The following is a 25,549-nucleotide window of genomic DNA, read 5'->3' as shown; positions in this document are numbered from 1 at the left end:
CTCACCTCCTCCAGGAAGCCCTCCTCAACGCCTCCTAACCCAGCGTGCTGTCTCTCACTCCTTTGTTATGGACCCTACTGCCACATGCTTTGGGCTGTCCTCTGGGTTTGCCTCCTTCACTTGTGCCCGAGCCCTTGGGGAACACAATCTGTATCTTTTTCTCTGTGGCACACCCACTATCCGGCACCCAGCACATGGGGGAGAGTTGACCCTTTTCAAATGTCCTTTGTTGTTTTGCTCTTTTGTTTTCCAGTAGCCCATATTCTGTAAACTCAGTCAACTGGATGTTTCCTCAGGGACTTTGAATGACTGCTATGAAAGAGGAGAGTGTCTAGGATTTATTCTGCACCATCCAGGATTCCCAAGGTCCAGACTGGCCCTAGTTGTGTTCTAGATGCCCAGCCTCCCTCTGCCACTGTCCGTTATCTGGGTCTGGTTCCCAAGACTCCCTGTGATACTGTGAATGGGCTGATGTCTTTCCAGTATGTTTCTTCTCCTTCTGAGTTGGTTCCTATCGTTTGCAAACAAGAACGCTGGATTCAATGAAAATATGTAACACCCGTGGCTGTCCAGGGATTCTCCAGCTTGGTTAACCCATTCCTAGTTGACAGGACTAATCCAGCGAAAAGAACACTTCAAAAAATTCCAGAAATTCTTCTTCTACATGTCAAACTTTATCGCTGACTTACTAATGTGGCCTTGAATGAGTCATTTTGCCACCTACCTTCTCCAAAAGGGTGTCGTTAGGATTAATGAGCTAATATTCAAAAGTACTTTGTGCTTTAAATAGTGCCTTTCAGCAGAGGAGCTCAAAGAATTATAATCACCACAGCTGTGCAATAAATTTTATAAAGAGATTCCTGGAGAACTATCCTATTTATCTCAAACTTTTAATGAGAAATTGACTACAATTGTAAATTTTCCCTTCAAGAAGTGGTCAAGACTTTTTGAATATCAGATATTGAGAAAAAAAGACATAAAAATGTAAACTAGGTTATTTTCCTTCCAACCTTACTCTCAATAGGTTGACTAATCATATAATACTTCTATGACTTCTGGAGACTTCTAGTTCCCAATTCATATGGTTGAACAATTCTGAAAAGTTGGGAGGGAACTCTGCCCAAGTCCACAGTGTGACTCTATGTGAGCTCTTCTGCCTCTGCTTCTGTAAAGCTTCTCCATCCTTATCTCATCCTCTCCATCTTTCTCTCCTTCCTCATCTCCCAGCAACCTATCACAGGTGCCTCCAGTCAGACTGGGCGTTCTGGAGTTGGTTGTGTTGTCTGTAGACTAAGAATCACCTTTCACCAACAATAGGGCATTGGAAGGCATGAATTTTTTGTTTTACTTAGCAGAAATTTCCTTTTGTGCCACTCTGAAGCTGATCTTTCTTTCCCTGAAATACTACTTGCTTACCCTTCTCCATAACAGTTACTTCTAGTCACTAACATATAAGAAAAAGCAGATGTCCATGTAAGTTGAGCAAGCGAGCATGGCTGGGCCAGTTGAAAGTGCTGGCTCACCTCACCACACATCTTCCCAAGCTACCGACACTGCAAGAGGTGAGTATGGAAAACACAGAGGAAGTTCTGTAAGTCTTAGAGGGGCACATGTGCATTTCCAGCATGTTCTAGAACAGACTACTCTAAATGACTTTGATTGCCTGGTCTTGTAAGTAAAAAAAGTTTAACACACTCCTATTTGTATCTATTTTTTAATAAATGATATACAAAGGAAAAGACCAATACACTACCACATCATGTGCATTCTAAAATATGCACTGAAATCAGAAAATTAACAAGGGTAACATAAAAATAACTATCTAGAAACATTATGATATTTTCTTCTCATTCCCCAGTGAGGGTTCTTGAACACTCCTGGGGTGAGAGCACCCTATTTTGGAGGCCACCCTTCTAGAATCTAATTTGGAGAATATCTGTGTATACTCTTCCTTATTCGATAACCCAAAATTCACTTATGTTTAACTGTATTTAAAACCACCAGGTTTATTCACATTGGTAGACCTGGCATCTTAGCATGGTACTTTGCAAACAGTATGTGTCCATCAATTAATTTCATGGCAGGACTTTGAATAGTTGTTTCTCCAACTTACTTTTGGGTCTCAATTTCCTTTTGGATAGTCACCATGGCGAAATTTTCTAGTTCACCAATGAAAGTCAACACATTGATGAAGGGCAGAGCAGAGCACAGGACAGGCCCTCCACAGAGCTGCTGGTGCCCAGGCCTCCTGGCCCACTGCCCCCAGAAGGCTGGGACAGGCCACTGTGCTGGCCGGATGGGATATTGTTGCCTGCTGACTTCAGAGTGTCGTCAGTGGACCTCAGGCCAGCCTGAGCAAAGGGCACTGCGAGTGGCCCTGGCTGCACGAGGTGACCCTTCCTACCTACTCTTTGAACTGTACAACAGTTTGTGGGAAGCCTGCACCTCGTCTCCCGCTGTGCAATGACTCGAGTAATCCCTGTAGAAGCAGGTGACTTGCTGGGGTCCTCCTCACTCTCTGGTGCGGAGGAAGGATGGCCCTGAAGGAAGACATCTGCTGTTAAGGTGCTTCTCAGCTCGAGAAGCTGCCTAGTTCCTTGCAAAGAGGGAGCATTCACTAAACAGTATGAATAAATGCGTGACTTAGCAGGCACAGGTTGATAGCTAGCTGCTTCCTCTTAGTGTTTCAATGGCCACAGCGGAGCAGGCTTCAGTCAACGTCTGCCCAGGGAAGTTGTCAGTGACTACATCCTTGCTCATCTTAATGGGAAGGAAATCAAAACGCAACCCCCAAAATATTTTAACTATGCGTATGATGTAAATTATGCCAAAGGTTCTCCATCTTTGCTGTGATTTTCGCTCCACCTGAATTGCTAGGTGATACTGGCAATTCATAGCATTTCTCACCTCCAGGTAGCTACTTCAGCTAGAAAAAAAGAAAAATATATATGCACAATTTGGAAAGTATTTTATAGATGTGCTTTAAAAAATGAACTTGTATAATATAACAATGGTCCTTTCCCCTTATGCTTATTGCTTATGCTTGATTGCTTAATCTAAACAAAATCTCAACGTGCGTGTCTTTGACATATTAAAAACTCAAAAGATAATGCTACACATTTTTTTAAATGTTAAGATTGTCACAGTCAATCAAGCAGACAAAAGGCAGGTAATTCAGAGGCAGAGATGACAACGTTGATCTCCCTATTTTCATCCAGGCTGGTGATGTACCCGCACGACATCCATTAAAGGAGCCACTTAGTGGCACAGATGTACCCATTAGAATCCCTCAACAGTTCTGTAATTACTATGACGAGGAGCTTGGTGCCTGAATCTTTGCATATGCTAAAGGAACGTAGGCATTCGTATTTAAATGCAACTCCCTTGATGCAGCCCAGGAATACTTCACCTCTCCGAGGGAGTTAAAACGAGTACCTGAGCGAATGCAAGTTGACTTGGGAAATCCATCCAGGCCTCCTCCTGCTAGGCAGGGTGGGACAGTTGATGACTTTGATTTGAACTTCACGAGGTTAGCTCAGACGTACCCAGCGTTTAGGCTGAGCCGAGGACTGTGCTAAGCTAAGCAGGATGCCCTGTCATTTCTTTTCATCCTCATCACTAACTCGCGCAGCATCGAGAGGTGAGGTAATTTGCCCACGGTCACACAGCAAGTTAGCGGTGGAAAAGACAAGACTCAAGCATCTCAGAGATCAGGCATTATAATAGGCAATTAGAACGTCCACCTTCTCTTGTTCTCTCTCTGAGACTTATTCGCTCCCGACTAACCTCACACAACTCCTTCCAGTTCTCTGAGGCCGGATAATTCCTCCCTAAGGCTGGATCACATGTGCCTTGTCCACCTGAAAGGCTGCTGTGAAGATTGCAGAGATCTTTGCAAGTGGAGACCTGGCACCCCAACAGAGGTTGCTCATGGAGGTGGGTAAGAGCGTGACACACACTTGCCCATGAGTCCCACTGTGCCCAGCCCACATGAGAGCACAAGCTCGGTTGGGGTCCAGCCCCAAGAAGCACAGATGATTTCGGGTGAGAAGACATGATCCCATGCAGGCTTTATAGAAACCCCGGTGTTCAATGAGGGGGTGGACAGTACAAGCTAAGGAATTTGGGGCAGGAAGAGATCACTGTTGGCTCAAGAGTTGGCCCTGAAAAGATGCAGAGGATTCGAGGACAGCATGGAAGCCCAGTCTAGAGCATTGCAGACTGAGATGCAAAGAGCCAAGACTCACAGCAGAGAAGGCAAATGGACTCGCCAACAGAAAGAGAGGAGCTCTCTTCAGGAACAGGAGGAATGTTGGCACGGTGGGCGTGGGGGAATGAATAAACACCAAAGAGGAAGCTGTGAGCTCTATCGCAGAGGGCAGGGAAGTCCCCAAAGTTCTTAGTAGTGGGGTGGAAGGTCAAGTTGGTGCTTAACGAGACCTGCCTGGTGGCATTGAGCTAAGCTGGGAAAGAGAGACCACAAAGAGAGAGAATGAAGGCATGTACCTGAGGGCAGGAGGGTGTAAAGTCAGAAGAAGGTCTCAATATCACCACAAAGGAAAGTCCCAAGGCTGACAGAGCAGAGTGAGCTGCTTAGAAGGTTCCGAGATGGGGCATGGGACACAGTATAGGAAGGGGACAAAAGTTGGGTTTAGTTTTAGTGTGACTTTGATTTTCTCAATTAAGTCATTTTGAAGGAAGAAGCCTATAGGCCATTTGTACCGGGGCGTGGACACGTGGAGGGGGCCAGGGTCTGAGCTGTGGAGTTGAAGGTCATTCACATTACGGTCACGGTTAAGGTCAAAGGGCCTCAGGACACGGAAAGGACAACGAGTAGAATCGAGGATGGAGGAGAGCTGACCCGTTCTGGGTCCACATTCAAGCTGTGTAAGCAGCACTGAGCTCAGCCTTTCTAATGAAAGCTTATCATCAAGACTTCAGGAGAAGTGTGTTGCATAATATGCAAATTGTTAATCAGTGAAATTTAACAGGGTGCAACTAAGGTTTTCCAAGTCACTCTATTTTCCATTTTCAAACATGAACTTGGAAGATCCAACACCCCCTAATTGAACCTGAGTTTGGAAATGTCACGAGTTGCCATAAGGCTAGAATTTGAAGTTCTTTATACAAAAGTTAACTTAAAAGTTCAACATGTTTTAAAACCATAAGGCAGGGTAGAAATCGCCTTTAAACCCTGTTCATTTTAACCTAAGAAACTTCATTCTCATTCACTGTTATACTTAATTCTTGCTTTTACTCTTTAATCACAATTTAAGGAGGTTGAAAAGAATTATAGTAAAGAAGTAATGGTATCATAATACCAGCATCGCTGGGTAGAGCAAGGAGTCCCAACCTTCTCTATGAAAACGGCCTGGGAGCTGGTTAAAATCCTAACTCATGGGTCGCATTCCCCATGCTGATCTGTCTGGGTTGTGGCCAATGCAGATCCTTAAAAAATAAAATGCAAAAGGTGATTCTCATCAATTCACCCTTGGATGCACTTTCTGACAGACGGTTGTATAGGCTCAGCTTTGTAGTTATGAAGTATTGGCTGTTATGTTTATCAGCATCAGGACAGCTTATTTAAGAGTTACAGAAAACATGAACAGATGATATAATTCTGCACCTAACGACGTCTGTGGGTTTCAAGGCTTCTCATTAGTTACTTGGTGGGCTGTGCTCTCTCTGAGTGTCACTGTGTTATGCTGTAAACAAATCTTTCTGAGATAAAAGCACGTGATGAGAAATGGTTTAAATATTAGGCAGTCTGATCTACAAAGTTTCCAGTGAACATAAGATACGAAACTGGGAGGTGCAAATTTAAATATCACGTGATATAGAGTTAGCAACACATTTCTCTATTTAAAAAATTTATCACAGGGGCCGGCCCAGGGACGCAGAGGTTAAGTTCGTACATTCTACTTCGGTGGCCCGGGGTTTGCCAGTTTGGATCCCAGGGGCAGACCTACGCACTGCTTGGTAAGCCGTGCTGTGGCAGGCATTCCACATATAAAGTAGAGGAAGATGGGCATGGATGTTAGCTCAGGGCCAGTCTTCCTCAGCAAAAAAAAAGAGGAGGATTGGTGGCAGATGTTAGCTTAGGGTTAATCTTCCTCAAAAAAAAAAAATTATAACAGAGGGCCAGCCAATCTAAACTAAAAAAGGAGAACAACAAAAAATAGCTCCTTACAGGTTTTTATACAATTTACACTAAAATGACAAAGGTCAAGTTTACAATGGCTATATGAATGGAATTCTAAATGAGGGCACCTTATAGGAGGGATTTTAATAAACTACATTCTCAGAATAAAAGAAAGATACAATTTGAGTGAATAGGAGAAAAGATTGAGAAGAAATAAAATCAGGATAATGAAAAACAAGGGTGATGAAATGGGAGAAATCGGTTTTTGACACCAGGCATCAAAAAAAAATTCCACCCTACACTCATTTGGTTAATCATACCCATTTTGAAGGCAGAAAAACATGTCAGAAATGACATCTTGAGGGCCGGCCCGGTGGTGCAGCGGTTAAGTGTGCACGTTCTGCTTCGGCGGCCCGGGGTTCACTGGTTCGGATCCCGGGTGCGGACATGGCACCACTTGGCAGGCGATGCTGTGGAAGGCGTCCCACATATAAAGTAGAGGAAGATGGGCACGGATGTTAGCTCAGGGCCAGTCTTCCTCAGCAAAAAGAGGAGGATTGGCAGCAGTTAGCTCAGGGCAAGTCTTCCTCAAAAAAAAAAAAAAGAGAGAGAGAGAGAGAGAAATGACATATCTCTAACTGGCTTCATTCACATCATTGCTGGGGAAACCATTTAACCCATCTGTTTGGAAAAATAGTGCTGGAACTAATCAGGAGTGTCAGGCTGCAGGAAACAGCCCCATTCAGTTCAACAAGGATGTGTTTCTCTTTTAAACTTAAAGGTTGCTTGTGGGACATTATTTATGTGCTGTGAAACCTCATAAGGAAAATATTAGAGCTACATGGAATCCACTGAACGTATGAACAAGCATTAAATTGTATCATTTGACATACAACTTCCTCTGGTGCATAAATCTGCCAACATCTGCTAAATATGCAAATGATTTATTATCTTCTCTTTGGCGTGTTTAATAAGAACACTGTAAATCTGACCAACGGCTAGGTATGAGACCTCCAATCTTTCATTAATTAGTTAAATAGAATGTCTCAATGCAAAAAAAAAAAAAACCCACTGTGGCTGTCTGTAGAAGACAGCGATTCTAATAGAGGGTAAAGAAATGGAAAGAGGTGTCTGGGTTTGAGATATAAATCTAGGGGAGGGTTGGTCTTTTAGGGCAATTTCCAGAATGCATGATCAATCAATCTTTGTCATCTTTTGGCCGGGTTTATGGAATCTCACAGAAAATGGGCTCTTTGTGTCTTGCTGGCCCTGAGCTGTTAACGTCCATAAGCAGTTGAGATTTTTTTAAGTAAACACTATTGTTTCCCCCCCGAGGAGCCTGGGAAAGCTGTGTCCCATAGGACAGGGGTCCAGAGCGGCACCCCAAGCTTCATAGATCTAGGAATGCTGCCAGATTTTGAGAGAAGCCTGTAATTATCCCTCCGTTCCCCTCCTTGAGGAAAAGCACTAAGGAGTGATGGAGTTGTTACAATAAGTAAACAAAGCTGGAACACCTGAGGAAATTGTCCTTAAAAGGGAAATCCTCCCAGATAACACATTATTCTGTTCTAAGTGGCAAATTATTCTATTCTCTTCGCAAACACAGGCAGCTCTGGCCCATCTCCTGGTGTCAGGGCAGGTGTGGTCCAGGGCCAAGATGGATGTTGGAATTAGCAACTGTTTTGTTCCTTCAGGCATGAGGGGTTCATTTTTCTCAGTGCCTCCCTCCCCCCTCCGCATTACACTGTGCATCATCGTCAGTCCACGGGGTTTTGCTGAACACAGTTGCAATTCAAAAACTAGGGACAGAAAATTCCCTGAGGAATTCCAAAAAGGAGAGTTGTTTCTCCTCTAAGTGGTTTGTGGAAGGAGGAAATTGGAGCAATTGAGATGAACAATTTGGAAACCAAATAAAAGCAAAAATGGATGAGAAATGAATGCCACAAACCCCGTGGGAGTAAAGCAAAACTATGCATTCCCTTCTTTCTTCCTTTCCCTGGGAAGAAAGCCCCAGAGTCTGAAGACTCTGTCTTATTAATTTGAGATCCTGCAGCCCCTCTCACAAAATTCTCAGTATTCTTTTAGGTATGTAAGTGGTGTTTCTGCTTTGGATGATTTTTCCGACCAGGTACAGATTGGAAATACTGTGGCCCCTGCGTTGCTGGCCTTTGGATAGGATGAAACCCCGAGATACACTTGTGCAGGCATATTTATTTTCAGAAGATGGCAGAGTACTTGCCAATGTCAGTACTCCTTGCTGTGACAGGGTCTCCCCAAATGTTCTTCCATGTGAATCTAATCCTTGCAGATAAAGCCAGCGTGCTCACATTCACTTCCTGCCCTTTAGGATTTACACAAAAGCAGTGGGGACGCTTGAACAAGCAGCTGAGAAAAACGGCTCGTAGCTGCTAAAGCAGTCAGCACGACTCAGCAATAATCGGGATTATTCTGTGAGAGTCTAGTCATCCTTTAAGCTGACACAGTAGCTGTAATTAAGCTGATGCAAGTGGCTATAACATATTAAAAGTTGGCTTCTAATTTATGTTTTTATAATTATTAAGAACTCTTCTCTGGTATTATTATAATACACAGTACAAACAACACTTACGATAGCACAAAAGTATGGCAAAATCATTGCTTCATATAAAAATGATCTGAGGGAAGATCTGGAACAAGCTGGTAAAGCATTTAGAAAAAAGGTAGGAAGATAAATTTGTGATCAAACAAGGGGGCTGTAATCTTAAAGGAAAGTTCAAAAACATTCAAATGCAAATTAGCTGACTCTTCAATTACACAAGACTGCCTCTGACATCATTTCTGATGATAAGTGTCTTGCTTTGAAGCAAGCCAACTCCCATATTATAAGCCAGCGGAGTTTTCTGTTTGTTTTTTTGGGTTTTTGGGCAGCAGTTAAGGGAAAAAAATATGACTTTCTTTTTTTATTTAACAAGGAAATGAGAACAAAGTTAAATTAAACCTGAACCATTAAGATACGAATTACCGCATTTACTTGAACCTAAACAAATTTGCCTGAATCTCAATCTCGATTTCATTTCACTGGGCCTTTTGGTTGCAAGTCATTATATTCAAGCAAAATTTGTTTTGCAATAATGTAGATCAAGTTTGTTAAAGTGTCATGGACCTTTCAGAAGAGATACGCAATACCAATTAGCAAAGCATTTGTCCTTCCTTCCACCAGCCAACAACATATTGCCCTGTTGAGTTTGACCCAGAACTGCTGATTAAATTTCCATATGATAACTATTTCACTCCTTTTTTCTCAGGTTCAAGCTTGGAAAATAGATGCACGGCACAGAGAAATCAGCCTGCAGGACTGGCTCATTCCTGCTCTGACTCATTCATCTGACAAGTTTTTATTGAGCGTCTCCTGTGTGCCAGGAACTGTTCCAGGCATCAGGACTGTAACAGCAAACAACATTCACCACATCCCCAGTCTCTGGAGAGGCTTCCATTTGGGGTAACTCGGAGGGTGTGTCCCATGGGGGGTGGGGGCATCAGGATTATCTGTGCGTGCTGGGGAGGCGGGAGGGAGCTGGCCATGTTAAATTGGGTCATTAGGAAAGGTTTTCCAGAGAAGGTGACCTCTGAACCAAGATTCTAAGGATGTGGCGGATGAGAAGCATCCTGGTGTGTTCAAGGACAGCAATGAGGCTGGGTGCTGGAGATAAGGAGGAGATGAGCTCAAAGGAGTTGAGGGGGTGAGTGGGGTCGACCTTTTGTAGGGTCTCGACATTTCCTCTGCCTGAGTTGGGTTTTGAGCAGAGGAGTGACACAGCCTGGCTTATATTCTAAGGCTCACTCCTCCACTGTGTTAAGAATAGACTTAGGGGTCAAGGACGATGGGTCCCTAGGCAAGTTACTTAACTTCTCCAAACCCCACGTTCTCTTCTTTACAAGGAGATGATGATGATGGTGCTTTCTCACCACTTTCTGGCAATGATTGTATGAGATAATGCAAGTAAAATGGTGGACTTTGGGTCAGCCATACAATAAATGCTTCATAAATCCTGCTGTCATTAACATTACATTTGCTGACTGTTATCTACGATCTACACGCGTTTAGTAAGTACCCAGTAAATTTATGCTGAATACCTTAAACGCAACTCTAAGAATCATCCTCTAGCACCTCCCATTGTACGTCTGCAGAAATGGGAAGCACGGCTGAAGGACGCTCCTCAGGAAAGCCCACACGGAGATGAGGTGGGGCATCATGACTCCTGGTAGAGGCTCAAGCATCGTTTCCTTGAGTCCACACAAACTAAACCCATAAAAATAATGGCCCCTGAGGATGCCCACGTCCTAATCCCTGGCACCTTTGAATATGTTCCCTTACATGGCAAAGGGGGACTTGAAGTGGCAGACGGAATGAAGGTTGCTGATCCGCTGGCTTTAAGATAGGGAGAGCAGCCAGGATAGTCCAGGTGGACCCAGTGCAATGATGGGGGTCCTTGTAAAACTGGGAGAGGGAGGCAGAAGAGCATCAGTGATATCAGAAAGACTCAACCAGCCGTTGTTGGCTTTGAAGATCGAGAAAAGGGGCCACGAGCTGAGGAACGCAGGAGCCTCTGGAAGCTGGAAAAGACAAGGGACCTGATTCTTCCCTGGAGCCTCTAGAAGGAACCAGCCCTGCTGACATGTGCATTTTAGCCTAATGAGACCCATTTTGGGATTTCTGATCTCCAGAACTGTAAGATACTACATCTGTGGTAATTTGTTACAGCGGCCACAGGAAATTAATACAAGCGCCATCGCCTTTGTGCGCTCCATGCTATTACCGAAACACCATGTCGTGAGCCACAAAAGAACTTTTTGATTTTAATTTAGAACTCACAATCTGTATTGTTTCCTATTTTTGTAATTTCATGGCTATTGTCCCATTAGATAGCACCATTATCCAGTAACGGTGATGTCTAATGGGCACTAATTGATTTTGCTGTAGAGACACAGGCTGTCATTAAAAGGATGCCACAATGGAACCAGGAGGATAAAAACTTGGTCTACTGGGTAGATGTTTAAAACACTTTTTCCTGTTCACCGTGGTATCACCTGACCCTCTTTTGAGGTGACTGAAGTGAGGATCCCAATTTAAGTGCCTCCTAAGTCCAGGCAAATGTTGAGGACGAGGGAAGGTCAAGCACATCCCTGGAATAACGTTCCTACCACAAAGATGTGTTTTCTCCATTGCTCTTAAAGCTTGTGCTTTTCTGGTCCCGCATCTGCCAATCTCAGCAAAAACATGGTCCATCCACCCCCTGCCTTCCTAACCCAATTCAGTTTCTTTTACATCCTACTGCCAGAGAGACAACCTCACACCATCTCGGTGCCAGGGAACGAAGAGGAAGTGGGGGGCTGTGAGAATCGGAGCGCCCAGGGCGTGTTGGGGAGATCAGCCCCCGGATGAGTCAAGCTGGATGTGGCCAGAGCTTCCGACTTTTCAAGAGAGTCTGGCAGTCGAGGTATTTACATAAGATGTCCCGGCTTTCAACTGCTAGCAGCGAATTATAAACATTTTACGACTGCTCAGCTTGCAAAGACTGGGCCAGATCGGCTGGAGGGGGCCAGATCGGCTGGAGGAGGCCGGCACCTCTGATGGGAGTGTCACTCTCTCCAGCTGGGGTCCTTCACAACTTCATCGCCCAGACTCCTCTGATATGGAAAGAAAATAAGCGCAGCATCGTTTGCATCTACTAGACTCTTTCAGGGCCCCCGTTTATGCTCATGTTCCGCAGGCTGACCGCACTTGTAGGGGGATGTCAGGGATGGTCCAGCCCATCCGTGTGAGGGTCAGGAGCAGTAGGGGGAAGGGGCAAGACACCTCTGCCTCACAGGTGTACTCCCACCCCTTGGGCAGTGCAGAGACCTCCAGAAGTGATTCATTCCTCCACTTTGGTCCAGTTAAGCCTCTCCAGCTGGGCCTGGCACTCCCATGACAATGGCCAAGCACAAAAAATCAAATAACAACTCTGGCTCAGAAAACTCCTTCAGGCTTGCTATGGGTTGAATCATGTCCCCCCAAATCCATATATAGTCGGCTCTCTGTATCAGTGGGTTCCGCACTCGCGGATTCAAACAACCACAGATCTCCTACTATATTTACCATCCTCAGTTGGTTGAATGCTGGATACAGAGAGCCAACTAAGTGACTTGAGCATCCCAGGATTTTGGTATTTACGGGGGTCCTGGAACCAATCCTCTTCGGATTTTTTTGTTTTGTTTTGTTTTGCTTCGTCATCCCAAGCGATGACGGTATTGAAGTTACAACCCCTAGTACCTAGAATGTGACTTTATTTAGAAATAGCATCATTGCAGATGTAGTTAGTTAAGATGAGGTTATCCTAGGGTAGGGTGGGCCCCTAAGCCAGTATGACTGGTGTCCTTATAAAGAGGGGACATTTAGACACAGACAGGCACACAGGGAGAACGCCACGTGAAGATGAAGGCAGAGATGGAGGTGACGCTTCTACAAGCCAAGGAATGTCAAGGATTGCCAGCAACTGCCAGGAGCCGGAGGAAAGATTCTCCCTGACAGCCTCAGAAGGAACCACCTCTGCAGACAGCTGAATCTTGGACTTCCAGCCTCTAGAACCATAAGACAATAAATTTCTGTTCTTTAACGCCCTCCACCCCCGTCTATTGTGCTCTGTTAGAACCCCAGCAAACTACTGCAGGCCTCAGTCACTGCTCATGGTTGACCTCCACAGCCCCTCCCTGCTGCCCTGCCTATCCAGGTTAGTTCCCTCTCCTGGGCCCCTTGGGATTTTGGAATATAGATTTCCATCGTCTGCCTCAGGTCTGACTAAGGATTCCCATCCACTCCCTTTGGTACCCACCCCCCCGCCCAGCAAACTCACGCCATCTTTCAAGTCCCAGATCGTTAGCTTTCCTTGTGTCTTCAGGTGGAACAGGCATCCTCTCCTTCCACCCCCGCCCCCACCCCGACCTTACTGTGGTCCATACCAGCTGCTCTCTTGCTTTTCAGTTTTGGGAACTCTTTTACAGTCTTAAAAATTTTTGAGGACTCCAAAGAATTTTTGTTTGTGTGGGTTTTGTCTATTGATATTGTGCATAACCATGTCAGAAATGAACACTGAGAACATTTAAAACTATTAATTCATTAAAAATAACAGCCATACACCCATTCTATGTTAATATAAAGAAGATATGGCCATGAAAAACAACTGGGTCTTCAAAAACAGAAAACAATTAAGGAGAGAGTTGCATTGTTTCACATTTTACAAACCTCTTGAATGTCTGGCTTTAATAGAAGGGAAGTGGATCTTCAAATTGCCTCTGCCTTCAATCTGTTGAGATGTTGCTCTGATTGAAGTGTAAGAAGAAAATCTGGCCTCATATAGACATGTAGCTGGAAAAGAGCCTATTTTAACAGGCTTTTCAGAAAATTGTGCGTATTTTTCTTCGATACTATGCCAAAACTCGTGTAGTGGTAGCTTTTTAAAAGTTGGTTGCAGGGACCACCCCATGGCCAAGTGGTTAAGTCCATGTGCTCCACTTCAGTGGCCCAGGGTCTCGCGGGTTTGGATCCTGGGTGTGGACCTAGCACCACTCATCAAGCCACGCTGAGGCAGTGTCCCACATAGCGCCACCAGGGGGACCTACAGCTAAAATATACAACTACGTACTGGGGAGATTTGGAGAGAAAGAAAAAAAACAGAAGCTTGACAACAGATGTTAGCTTAGGTGCCAATCTTCAAAAACAAAAAAAAAGTTGGTTGCAATATGGAATCTGAAACCATATTCATGACCTTCTGTGCTCTGGTACTTTAAAACCCAGAAATCTGTCTTGCACTTTGAGTGGATCCTTTACCCATTCCTGACTTGTAACATCATTCCTTGGCCATTTGGAAAATACTGGTTCACTGAGTTATACAATATAAAAAATTCACATTACTATTGCCACCAATCTTATCAGAAAAGTCTTTAAGTACTGGGCAGTTCAAGCTCATGCTGGCTGATACATGTTTCCAAAATCCTGATTTTCACTCAAAAGCTTGAATTTTATCAATGGCAGCAAATACTGTCATTTGCTTTGAAGTGACAGGCTCACTGTTCTTTTTTGAGGAACTGTCTACCAAATACCCAAGTCTGAAGGACTAGAGTTTTTTCAGTTGTTTTCAAGAAAAGATGATGTTTTATGAAAAAAGGGGCTAGTGCACCTCGCATCTCTAAGGTTGCACAAGAGTTTTCTCCAAGGCAATCATTGTAACTCAAGCAACAGAGGTGCTATGTGTACACTTTCCATTTCATGACCCAAAATGTTACAAAGATATACACAAGTGCAAAAGTTGGGCAAAGTTAACCATTTTCGCTGCTTCCCCAGGGCATTCTTAGGTGAAGCTGTTTTGTTTTTTTCTTTACTAGGGTGCAAGCGGCGATGGCCCTTGATTCATCCAAGCATCGGCGGCTTCCCGCATCATTGCTGCTACACGATCAACGCTAATGTCAACCTAGTCAAAGATCAAACATGCCTCGGCATTTTGATGAGAAGACTTCTGAACTCCTGACACCCCTGCAAGTGTGGTGGGACCCCCGGGGTCTGTGGACCACATTTAGAAGGCAGAATTCAGCACAAAGCTGTGGCTCTTCTTTCCCAAGAATTCTTTGAACCGTTTCTTATTAATAGCTGAGAAGTCTGTTATACCCCTCACATACTGTAAAATCATATTAGAATTAATTAAATTTAATATATGCTCCTTCCTGTCAATAGGATATGTTCTCAAGATAAAATGTGTTCATAGTGTAATGGGTTCTGCTCTCCATCCTGTTTGCGAAGGAGATTGGCAGCGCCGGTCCTGGAGGACGGGCGCCCTCTTCTGGTCCTCACGGGAAGTGGGCTGGCAGTGTAACCAGAATTTGCTGAGCTGAATTTTCAAGGTCCCTTGAACGGTCCAGCTCCTTTTTTCAAGCATCCCCTCAAGACGCAGATTCAAGGTACTCATTCTTTTTCAATGACATACTTTATTTGCTTTTCAATAATTCAAATGTTTTTAAATAATCAAGATTATGTCAGAATCCAATATGATTAAAACTATTTGGTGACATTCAACTTTCTGTAGCATGTCCAGGCATCTCATTAGATAACTTAAAAGCAAAGATCAAAAGTTGTCTCCTTGATGCTTATCTTCACGAACCACTGAAGTTTAGATTAAGTAAATATTTCGATCAGTCAGTCCTATTGTGTTTGGGAGCATCAAGAGAGTGTGTGTGTGTGTGGTGTGTATGTGTGTGCACGTGTGGGTAAAGGGAGAGACAGAAAGTGAACAGGTAGATTCAAGTGAGAGAAAAATAAAACTTCCTATTGAAATATAAGAGATAACTTGCCACCTATATTTCTATCCTATTAAACATAATTATCATCACCACACATGCAAGGGCTCCTTGCTATGGTCATGCAAGTGCCATGTTAGTATTAAAGTTCCTCTAAGACTTATTCAGGTTGTAGGTAAATTTGCATCGATGGTCCCTTGCAAAACAGAAAAGAAACTGAACTATTTCGTACTTAGCAAGAATCGACTTGGTTCCAACAGATGGCAGCTAATAATTTGAAGGGTTTTGAAAGTTCCCCAAATGGTTCCGTCCACTTGAGAAAGGCACACGGGCCATTTCTTGATCAATTATCCATCTGTACACATTTTATAAATGGGCATAGGTCACCACGCGTCCTGAGCACTTACTCTGTGCTAGGCTAGAAAGTGTTTCTCAGCCCTTCTGGAGCTTTACAGCCTACTAAGCCCCCAGGAGTGCCAGCACTAGCTGGGCCTTCTGAATAGATTACTTTGGATGTCGAGGGTGGGGAAGGCTTCATCGCACAGGAGGTGAATTTGAGTTGGTTTTGAGAATTGTTGTGATTATAACAGGCACGGATGGGAGGACGGTGTATTCTAGGTTGACAGAGCACAAGCGCAGAGCCTTAAGGCAGAGATGTTCTGGAAGCATTTTGGAAATGAGAATAATAAAGCATCACATTAAAAAAACATATCTAACCCCAATTGAGGGATAATAGTTTCTTATTAATAAGAGGAAGGATGATATCGTCAAAATTTCCCCAAAACATCCACATTAATTCAATAACAGGTGGCTCAGGCTGTAGGGCAGTTTTGCAATGACCCCGCTTCCCTTCCCAGCTGTGTTGCTGGATGGTCTGCGTGTCGAGCTGGGACATGGACCATGTGTCTTCTTGTGCTAAGCCAAGGAGCAGGTTGTAACTAAGTACTGGAAGTTGGACGATTGAACTTGGAAGTTGTGGAAGATTGGTTCCTCATCTGACTTTGCAGAGCACATCTAAAGCTTCTGATAGCATGTGGATATGGTTCAAAAACATACCCAATAACATATCTTCAGTTTTGATAAGGAAGGAGATCATCTCATCTCTGGGTGGCCGGCCTTATTAAAAAGCTCTGATGCCTTGACCCCAATGTGAAAAGTTATGTTATTTCATCCTTAACAGGTTAAAGCCATTCAAGATACTGAATGTATTACTGAGATAAACCACTTGAAATCCTAGAAATGGTTCTTTCTAGCATTGTCAGTGTCATGAAAACAATTTTTAAATCATCCCCTTTAAAATACTCATATTATCTCTTTCCCACTGATGTTCTGCAGACATCAGTCTCGGGAGCTTGGGCTCACTTCTTCACGGACAGCGCTGCAGAGAAGCCCTCTGGGTGGACTTTGTCCGCCATCTTTGTTGTTTCTTGCTCAGGCAGGATGAACAGCTGAGCTCGCTGTGCTCTGAGTGGAGGATGCAGGTGCAGCCGTTGATCTTTGTGTCAAACCCCCTCTGGGCACCAGAGCTCGTCCTTGGCCATACACTTTTTCTAGGTTACAGCACAGCTCACGGCTCATTAACTAACTTCAAAAACCTCTTTTCTTGCGATATGGGCATGCTCTTACAAAAGAACAAGAGATAGTGCCCCTTGCCCTCAGGTGTGAGCTGGTTTGTTCTCTGCCCAGTAGTGACTTTACCAAATATTTTCTAGTGAGCCCCGCTGATGGCCCCTGAGTTTCCACGTTTCAAGCCCTTGCTATTGTGTGACTCCCAACAGAGCCATGTGGTAAAGATTTCTTCTGGTAGCTCATTCTGCTTCTTCTCTAGGTATAGGTCTGTGTTAGCCTGGAAGCTGCCTTTACAAACTTCTCTGCACTTCTGCAGCCTGTGGCTCCTGATGTTGCGAGCGACTTTGAATGACGCCTCTGTGGTCACAGTAACTTCTTTTCCTATAGTGGAAGAGTAATCATTTCCCAATGGAAAGCATCATTTTGGTTAGTTCTGGAAACGTTCATTTGCTTGATCTGAAGGGTCACTGTGTTGAGATGAAAGTTACATCAAGGGTTTGATGGGGTCACAGTGCTAACTGAGGGTCTCATAATAGAAATGTATTAAGGACTAGGAATTAACGTATCCTGGAGAAAAATCCCAGTGTCAGAAATTTATTATTATATTTGCTATCAAAACATGTCTCGTTTTAGCTGCTTGTTCAAAACCATCTTATGTGCAGATTCCATTCATATTTACGTGGGAGCTGTGCTCACGATTTCCGTTTGGGACACTATTTTGAATTGCAGTGTTCACACAGCTATTCTTCAGACTGCTTTCATGTTGCAAGAGCAAGTTTGTGCCGTTAATTAATTTTGGGGGGAGTTAGCGATATGTAAAGAAACAACAATGCCAATGACATATGCAAATTTAACACATGATAGAACATAACACCCAAATGATGTAGCAGAAAGTCAACTTCCCCCGTCAACCTTGTTTCAGCAGATGAACCAATGACTGTAATTCTTGTAGTGCTCCTATAACTTAGGAATGCAACAATTATGCAGATTTCTGTGAACATGGTGATGAGGATTATTTTAGACTGGTTACTTTCAAAAACTGCAGATGGGAAGGAGGCTCTGAGGAGTAGAATTTACTTACCCTTTGTTAAGAGACATTTACGTTGTAAAGGAAATCTCCATCTCTAAAGGTGTCTCCCTCTCTGTACCAGGAAGAAGGGGGGATGACCTTATCTCTAGAAACTCTTAATCAATGCCAAAGGCAAGGACTGAAATCTGCATTTGTTTACTGTACTTGTGTAGTAATCTCCCATGATCGATGCTCCCTCCACCCCCAACATCCTCCTTTGTCTTTAGCTAAAAATAATATTTAAGGTGGTGGCTTCAGCCATTTACTTAATCCAGTTTGATTCTTATCTAAAAATTATAGGACCACTGAATAACCAGACCCCACCTGCACTGATACCATTTTACCAACTTTTTTTACACATTCTTTCCTTTGTCTTGTAAAGAGATAACTCACATACCTATGCCTTCAATTTAGCCCTACCCTCAACCCATGCTTAAAGCAGCTCTTACTGCCCATGGGTCCTGTCCCCATGCTATTCCACACTATTCTCTAAATAAAAGAGCACTACTGCCAGACCGTGAGAGTCCAAGAAATCTTTCTTTTGACTCCTTGGCTCGCCGAGCCTGCATCAATGGCAGTCAGTTTTACATTTCAAACTGTGCAATGTCTGTGACCCAAAATGCTTTGCTACTTATGCTCTGAGACCACCTGGAAGACCACGGAGCCACTTGGAAGACAGCCAGAGACCTGGTGTGATTCACAGACCACACTCAGGAAACGCTAAATTAGAAACACAGCTCTCAGGGCCAGCTGGGGCCCGAGGTGAATCTAGTCGCAAGGCTGAAGTGGGTAGACGTCGTGAAGAAGGAAGATGCTGGAGGAGGAACTGGGTTGGGAGTGACAGAGTGCTGAGTCTGGTGGGCCGGTCTCCAGGGCCCCGTGGCGTGGTGACAGGGCCCTTCAGCCTGGAGATGCTTCCCAGGCCTGAGGACTGCAGTGCAGGGCTCTGCTCACTGATTCGATGCCACCTGGTGAATAGCTGCCTGGCTGGTGGGGACCTGGGGAGGGCGGGTGGGGCACAACATAGACATCTGCCTGAAGATCAAGTTGAAGTCTGGAGGAGACCAGACCCCCGCACTGCACCAGTGAGGGGAGAACAGACTGCAGCCACAAACAAACCTGCTTCGTTTGGGTTCAGCTGACAGGAGTCCCTGACACAGGGGCTTGGGTTCCGGTAGTCGACCAGGGAAGTGACCCCAGGAAGCACAGGTGAGGGAGTCGGAGAGTGAGAAATGGAAGGAGGAGAAGCCAATAAAAGGGTGCTTTGTGGAAGTTGCTGCTCTGAGCAACAGGGCTTCAGCTCTGCCGGGAGCCCCTAAGAGGCTCCCACGTGGGGTGCTCATCTGCGGGCCCCTTGGGTGAGGACTTCCCTGCAGGTATGCACTTGCAGGGCAAGCACACAGGCCAGGCAGATTCCCATGGATTCCCGGGCAGAGAAGGCAGTGGGCAGTTGGCCAGCAGGCTGGGGCTTGAGGATGGACCTGCAGGTGATCCTGAACGAGGCCCCATGTAACCTCCCATCCAACCTCCCTGGGCTCAAAGATGCCAGGGAATGGGAGGTGGGAGCTACAGGATGGGGTCAGAAGGTCTTCATGAATTTGGGCTTGAGCGTCTTCTCTGCTGAGAGTCAAGAGGAGGAGGTGAGAAGTGTGAGAAGCAAGTATACTTGGGCCCTGGGCCACCTCTGAGAAGTGCAAGGTGTGCCTGACACCCACCTGAGCCCATGGGGCTTCCTGGATGTGGGCAGCAGGTTGCTGAACTAGACGCAGGCAGTCTGTCTCAGGGAAGTCGAGTTGGAGGGCAAGCGTATTATGTGAATCTCACGGACGGCGTGGGGCAAGAGCGGTCTGTGACTTGTCTGCTAATCTTTCTAGAGCCACTTGGGTGGCTGTGGTGCTTCTGCTTCTTCTGGCCCCTTCTGTTCAAACACCTTCTCCAGGTGTGTCGTAGGAGGCGCTGCATGTCAGGGAGGAGATAAAGGGAACAAAGTGGGACCACCAGCCTCCAGGGCTTACCCCCTGGTAGGAGGGGCAAGTCAAGTATGAAATAACTGACCTACAGGAAAGAGGGGCCAAGGAGACACTGTCAGGGGGTCACATCTTACTGGAGACGGTAGTGTTTGGTCTGGGCTTGAAGGGGAGCTAAGGCTGTGATGAGAAAGGGGAAACTCCAAGGGCAGATATCTTCAAGAAATCTCGGTCATCTGGTGCAAGCTCAGAGAAGCGCGTGTTTCCAGGAGGAAGAACCAATGAAGGAGAAAGGAGACCAGGACTGAGCCTTGGGGGCACCCCAGCATTTAAGGAGTCAAGTCAACAGAGACTGAAGTGAGTTTAGAACCAGCAGGACCACGTGGAGTCAGGGATGCCAAAATGGGCTTCCAGTGCCCACAGCATCCAGCGAATCAATGAGGGAGACGCATGAACACGTGAATCTCAAGTTCTGTTCAACCTTTTAGACCTTACAACTGAAAATCACAGTCATAATCTAAAGTAAATTGCTAAACAGGAAGAATCACAAGGATCATCTCTCAGGTTCTCTACTTTATCCAATTCTGTAACGGAGATGTGCAGAGACCACTCCTAAAGTTAACACAGAAGTATCAGGATGATGGGATTGATTCATTTCATCACTCTGTAAATTCCAAGACTTCCAGGGGTTAAAAACACTCACCCACTAAGAGAACACTCAGCGTCTGAAGCTGGTTGAGGGGACTGCCCCAAGCCAGTTAGAGTTAATGTCCCAGGAAACCTGAGGCTCCATCCCAGGGGGCTACTTTGCATATTGGTGGAGAGTTTTGACCAGGACCTGAGCCCCAGGAGGATCAGCACTTTATTAGGGCAAACAATGGCCTTTCAGGCACCGTCCCAGGCAGCCAATATGGCTCTTAAGGTTTCCATTCCTGCCACAATACTCTGATTCTTCTATGGCAGTCAAAGAGAAGAAGGAGACCTCCTGTGAGGCTTTCTGCTATTCACAACATTTCATCCCCTGTTCCTCCCTCCAGCGCATGCCAAGTGCAGGGAAACGTGAGTCCCTCGTAACCAAAAGCTGTGTCCCATTGAGGACAACAGCATTCCTTGAAGCTGCACGGGGACCCTGTGGGAGGGAAATGATCAAAGGAGCTGCTGGGGACAAGGGAGCAGGCAAGGAATTGTCTGCATATTTACAGCCTCGTTCTTGCCTTTGCAATGTGGTTTCAACAGCTTTGCATTGTGAGTGTGAGTCTGTGTGTGTATGTAAAGAATGATTGTGTTTCCCAGGGCAACAAAACCAGATGAGAACAATTCATTATGCAGACCTTTTGCCAAGTTGTGAGTATGTTAATTCTGGGTCCCTAGAGTGGCGTCTGAGGTGCCAGCCTGCTTCGTGCCTGGAAGGACAAGCTGAACACGCAGGGTTATAACACGGACCAGGGCTGACATCGCCAGAATTTCCCCTGACACTTTATTTTCCCCTGGCATTTCTCACGCACACACAAAGATATTTGTACTGTTTTTCTGGAAATAGGAATGGAGAAAGAAAATGGAATGAAAGTTATGTTTGCCTCAAGCATCCTGCTCAACATTTCTTAAGCATCCACCAATACTATTGTTTAATTGTAGGTGCTGTGGCTTTTTAATTAATTACATTTCATATTCCTATTTCTTTCATTAATTAGTGTTTCATGGGGTGGGAGAGTTAGAAACACACACAAATAAACTTAGACATAGAAAATTCTTTGTACAGAGGCCTTGATAAGGATCATCTAAGAAAGTTGTCTCCCTCAAAACATTCACTGGGCTCTTGGTCCTGCTCTCTGGGACCCGTGCTGTTGAGAGCACCGGGGCCACCTACTGGGGACCTTCCATGGGAGAGGACGTTTTCACACTGCGAGTGTGCGCTCTGGAGTTCACACACGGAGAAGGGAATGTTTTCAGGCATTTTCACTATGAAAACCTGAAATTTAGGCCTTATTCTTTCAACAAACTGTGACTTCACAATGGTTGGAATGACAGTTTCGCCTTGACATAAACTAGTCATAGTGGCGAGTCAAGCATCTTGCCGCAAGGGCATTAGGCCATAGTGGGGACATCCAGGGGCGGTACTGTCTTGATTCCCTGACTGTAGCAGAGAGTACATTCTGAGCTGCGTTTGTGTGGACAAGCATAGACCCTGAGAGACACTCAAATCAGCGTTTGTTCCCATCAGCTTGAGGCTTTTAAAGGACTCAACCATCAGTGGGCATCGAACTTTAAACATCCATTGTGTATCTCCATGAGGATCCTTCAAGCGGGAAAACGAAAAAGGAGGAAATCAAGTCAAATCGACTCTCCTGAATAGGAGGATGCTCCTGGTGTTGACCATTTAAATCATGTTCCGCGAGGTGCTCCCTGGACCCACCACGGAGCTCATCCTGGGTGCTGGTTTAGAAACACAAAATTCCAGGCCTCGGTCCAGCACCAGCCTTTGGAGATAGAATCTTCACCTGAAAAAGCACTTCAGCTGGTTCTTAAGTACAGTAGAGTTTGAAAATCACGGTGTAGAAAAAGCTGCAGCTGATTGCCATTTTTCGAGGCAATCGTTCTATCAAGTCACCACAAACGCTGAATTTGCGAATGCTGAACTGTCGCCCCCTAGGGGGAATATAGCGTTTTGTGCCTGCAAGCCCGTGGTCACAACATTTTCATTAACTGATCAATATACAACTTTATTTCATGTGTGTTTCTATTTAGAGACACTTTGTTAAAGACATACTTGTTGATTCATTAACATTGAACTCGTGGTCCATAGAGCCATAACTATATCTATGTCTATAACTATAATTGTAACTCGTGCCTGAATGAAGCTTCTGCAACACGGGTATTTTCTCCATAAGGCACATCGCAGCCTTCTTGTGCTTAGGAATACTAGACGGCACTTCAGCACTATGCTTGGGGGCCTTTTAAAAAAAAGTTGTGGTAAAATGTACACAATAAAAATTTACCATTAAGTGCATTCACATTGTTGTGTGACCTCCACCACCATCCGTCTCCAGAGCTTCTATCATCTGATACTCCATTCCCCTTAAATAATAGCTTCCTGTTCCTCCCTCCCTGGAGGGGCAAAACCACCAACAAAAATCACAAAAACATGAACAGCATGTCACTAGTGAGAAAAGGTCACTTGGTTACAGTACGAGGTGGAACAAGAAGGCAGAGCGTCGCCCTGTTCAACCTGAGTTTGGAACATGTAAGTCAGGCCACCCCAAATTTTTTTACCTCTTCGCCAATGTCCACAAATGAGCTAAACGCTGCAAGTATCGATTTGGAGGTTACAAATAAATTTTAGCAAGTAGGCAAATTCGCAAATACGGAATCCGTGAATAATGAGAATCAACTGTACATTCATTTGTTTGCTGGGCAAACTCTCCCTGACGGAGATGGGTGCCATGCAGGAGTGCAGGCATACAGAACAACCTGTGCCGGGCTAACCAAGAATGACTGATCACTCAGAAGTGGGGGCCAAAGGACTCCCAAACCAACAGCTTCAGCACATCAACAGCCTCTGTTAAGGCTACAGATTTAAAAGATTCACTTTTGCACAGCAGAGGTAGAAATCCTGAAAACCCCGGCAGGACCATTGGCCCTTTGTCTGCCTCGGTTTCTCTAGGGCTGCAGCCCCTGGAGAGCTGCCTGGAGGAAGTGGGATTTGATCCCAGGGAGCAATGCCTTTGCATGTTGGAGAAAGGGGCACATTCCAGGAAGAGACGAGGGGAGACACAATTAAAGGTAGAAATCAGGTGTTTTCAAGAAAATGTCAGAGCCGGGTGAAGGTTCTCGTTGGAGAAAAGTAAATGAGGAAAATTCAACTGGGCCAAGATTGTGGAGCCATTGAATGTCAAAAATGGCTGCCTTGTATCACTTTTGGACTTTGTTCAATTCGATGCATTCTTGCCCTGGCTAAGTCTCAATGGAGGGTGGCCACAAAGCAGGCTAGAGGATGCCTTGATGAAATAACTTAACGTGTGCTTTGGCTGGTGTTATTCTTCTCTTCGTTTCACTAATCCTTTCATATTTGTAACATACATTTTATTTCTAACGGTCTATTTTCATTTCTTTAATAAATGAAAGCAAATGAAACATACATATTTTTGTGTGTGTGTGAGGAAGATTGGCCCTGAGCTAACATCTGTGCCCATCTTCCTCTATTTTATGTGGGATGCTGCTACAGCTTGGCTTCACGAGCAGTGCTAGGTCTATGCCTGGGATCCGAACCTGTGAACCCTGGGCTGCCAAAGTGGAGTGTGCGAACTTAACCACTACACCACTGGGCTGGCCCCAAAACGTATTTTTTTAAAAAGCAGTAACTAGAAAACCTACAGAGATGTACTGATTGCATTAACTTTGCAGTAAGGAGACCCCTTACTTATGTGATAGAAGGTTTTGGCCCCTGATGGTCACATTATGAGGGGGTTTTACTGTGCCATTGATGCTCCAACATTTATGGACTGTATTAGGAAGGGCCAGGGACCTGTGCTGGCTGCATCTTTAGCATTGTCCCCCCTTTTTTCCATAGGACCTGAGTTCTCCGCCCACTCAGTGTGGGCGGGATTGGCCCCACCCAAGCCCCAGGGGTGGGCTGCCCTCATCATCAAAAGCCATTTTGATAATAGTCCATCAGCTCATTTTGTTCCTTTGACCCCAAGGATGGGCTCCGGTGGGCAGGTGAGTAACCGAGATGTGAGAAACATGTTCTGGCTGAAACAATGCTAGGTGTGTGTTCTCTTTAACAACAAGCCAGAGTCTTTAAGGCGATATTGGAATTTTTCTAGGCAGGAGAGGAAAGCCATGTAAAACCCAGACAGGTTCAATGGCCGTCCCTCAGAGGGACGAAGGCTTTCCTGAGACCGCATGGCAATGGGGCTCAGTCGCCTTCAAGGACCGTGCTCTGAGAGCTGGAACCTGGACTCGGTGGCATTTCATCGGGATGATTCCACAGAAGGAGGAACTGTGTTTGCTGAGGGTAAGGGCAGCAGAGGAGGCTAACAAGGTCAGATCCTTCATCTGTTGGAAGATGGAACTTTTTCCACCATTCTTTGGCAAGGTCTGCTCCCTGGCCTCATGGCAGTCTGGAGGGAAAGCAAAAGTGCTCAGAGGAGCGGGGATGTCCTCCTCCAGCAGTGCCCGGAGGTTTCTGCCTGCAGAGCAAGTCTTTACTTGGAATCGCACCCTCAGGAAAGATGACCTCAAAATTATCTCCTTGGCTTAAAATCTCTGTACTCAACCACCAATTCTTTGAATTCCTTAAATGGTCAGTTCCCAACACATCGAGAAACAAAAATAAGACTCCTGGAGCCTTTCTGGGAATGAGAACAAAAACCTGCCAGCGGTGAGGAGGTTTGTGTCAGTTTGGTTTTTGGCTGGACAGTGAACTTGCTCAGTGGGAGGGTCAGTTAAACTCTGTCTTCTTCTGCGTGTCTGCAAAATGGTGGTCATCCATCACTT

The sequence above is a fragment of the Equus quagga genome, chromosome 8 (assembly GCF_021613505.1).
Source record: "Equus quagga isolate Etosha38 chromosome 8, UCLA_HA_Equagga_1.0, whole genome shotgun sequence".
Taxonomy (NCBI): Eukaryota; Metazoa; Chordata; class Mammalia; order Perissodactyla; family Equidae; genus Equus; species Equus quagga.
Note: the sequence above shows the minus strand (reverse complement) of the source record.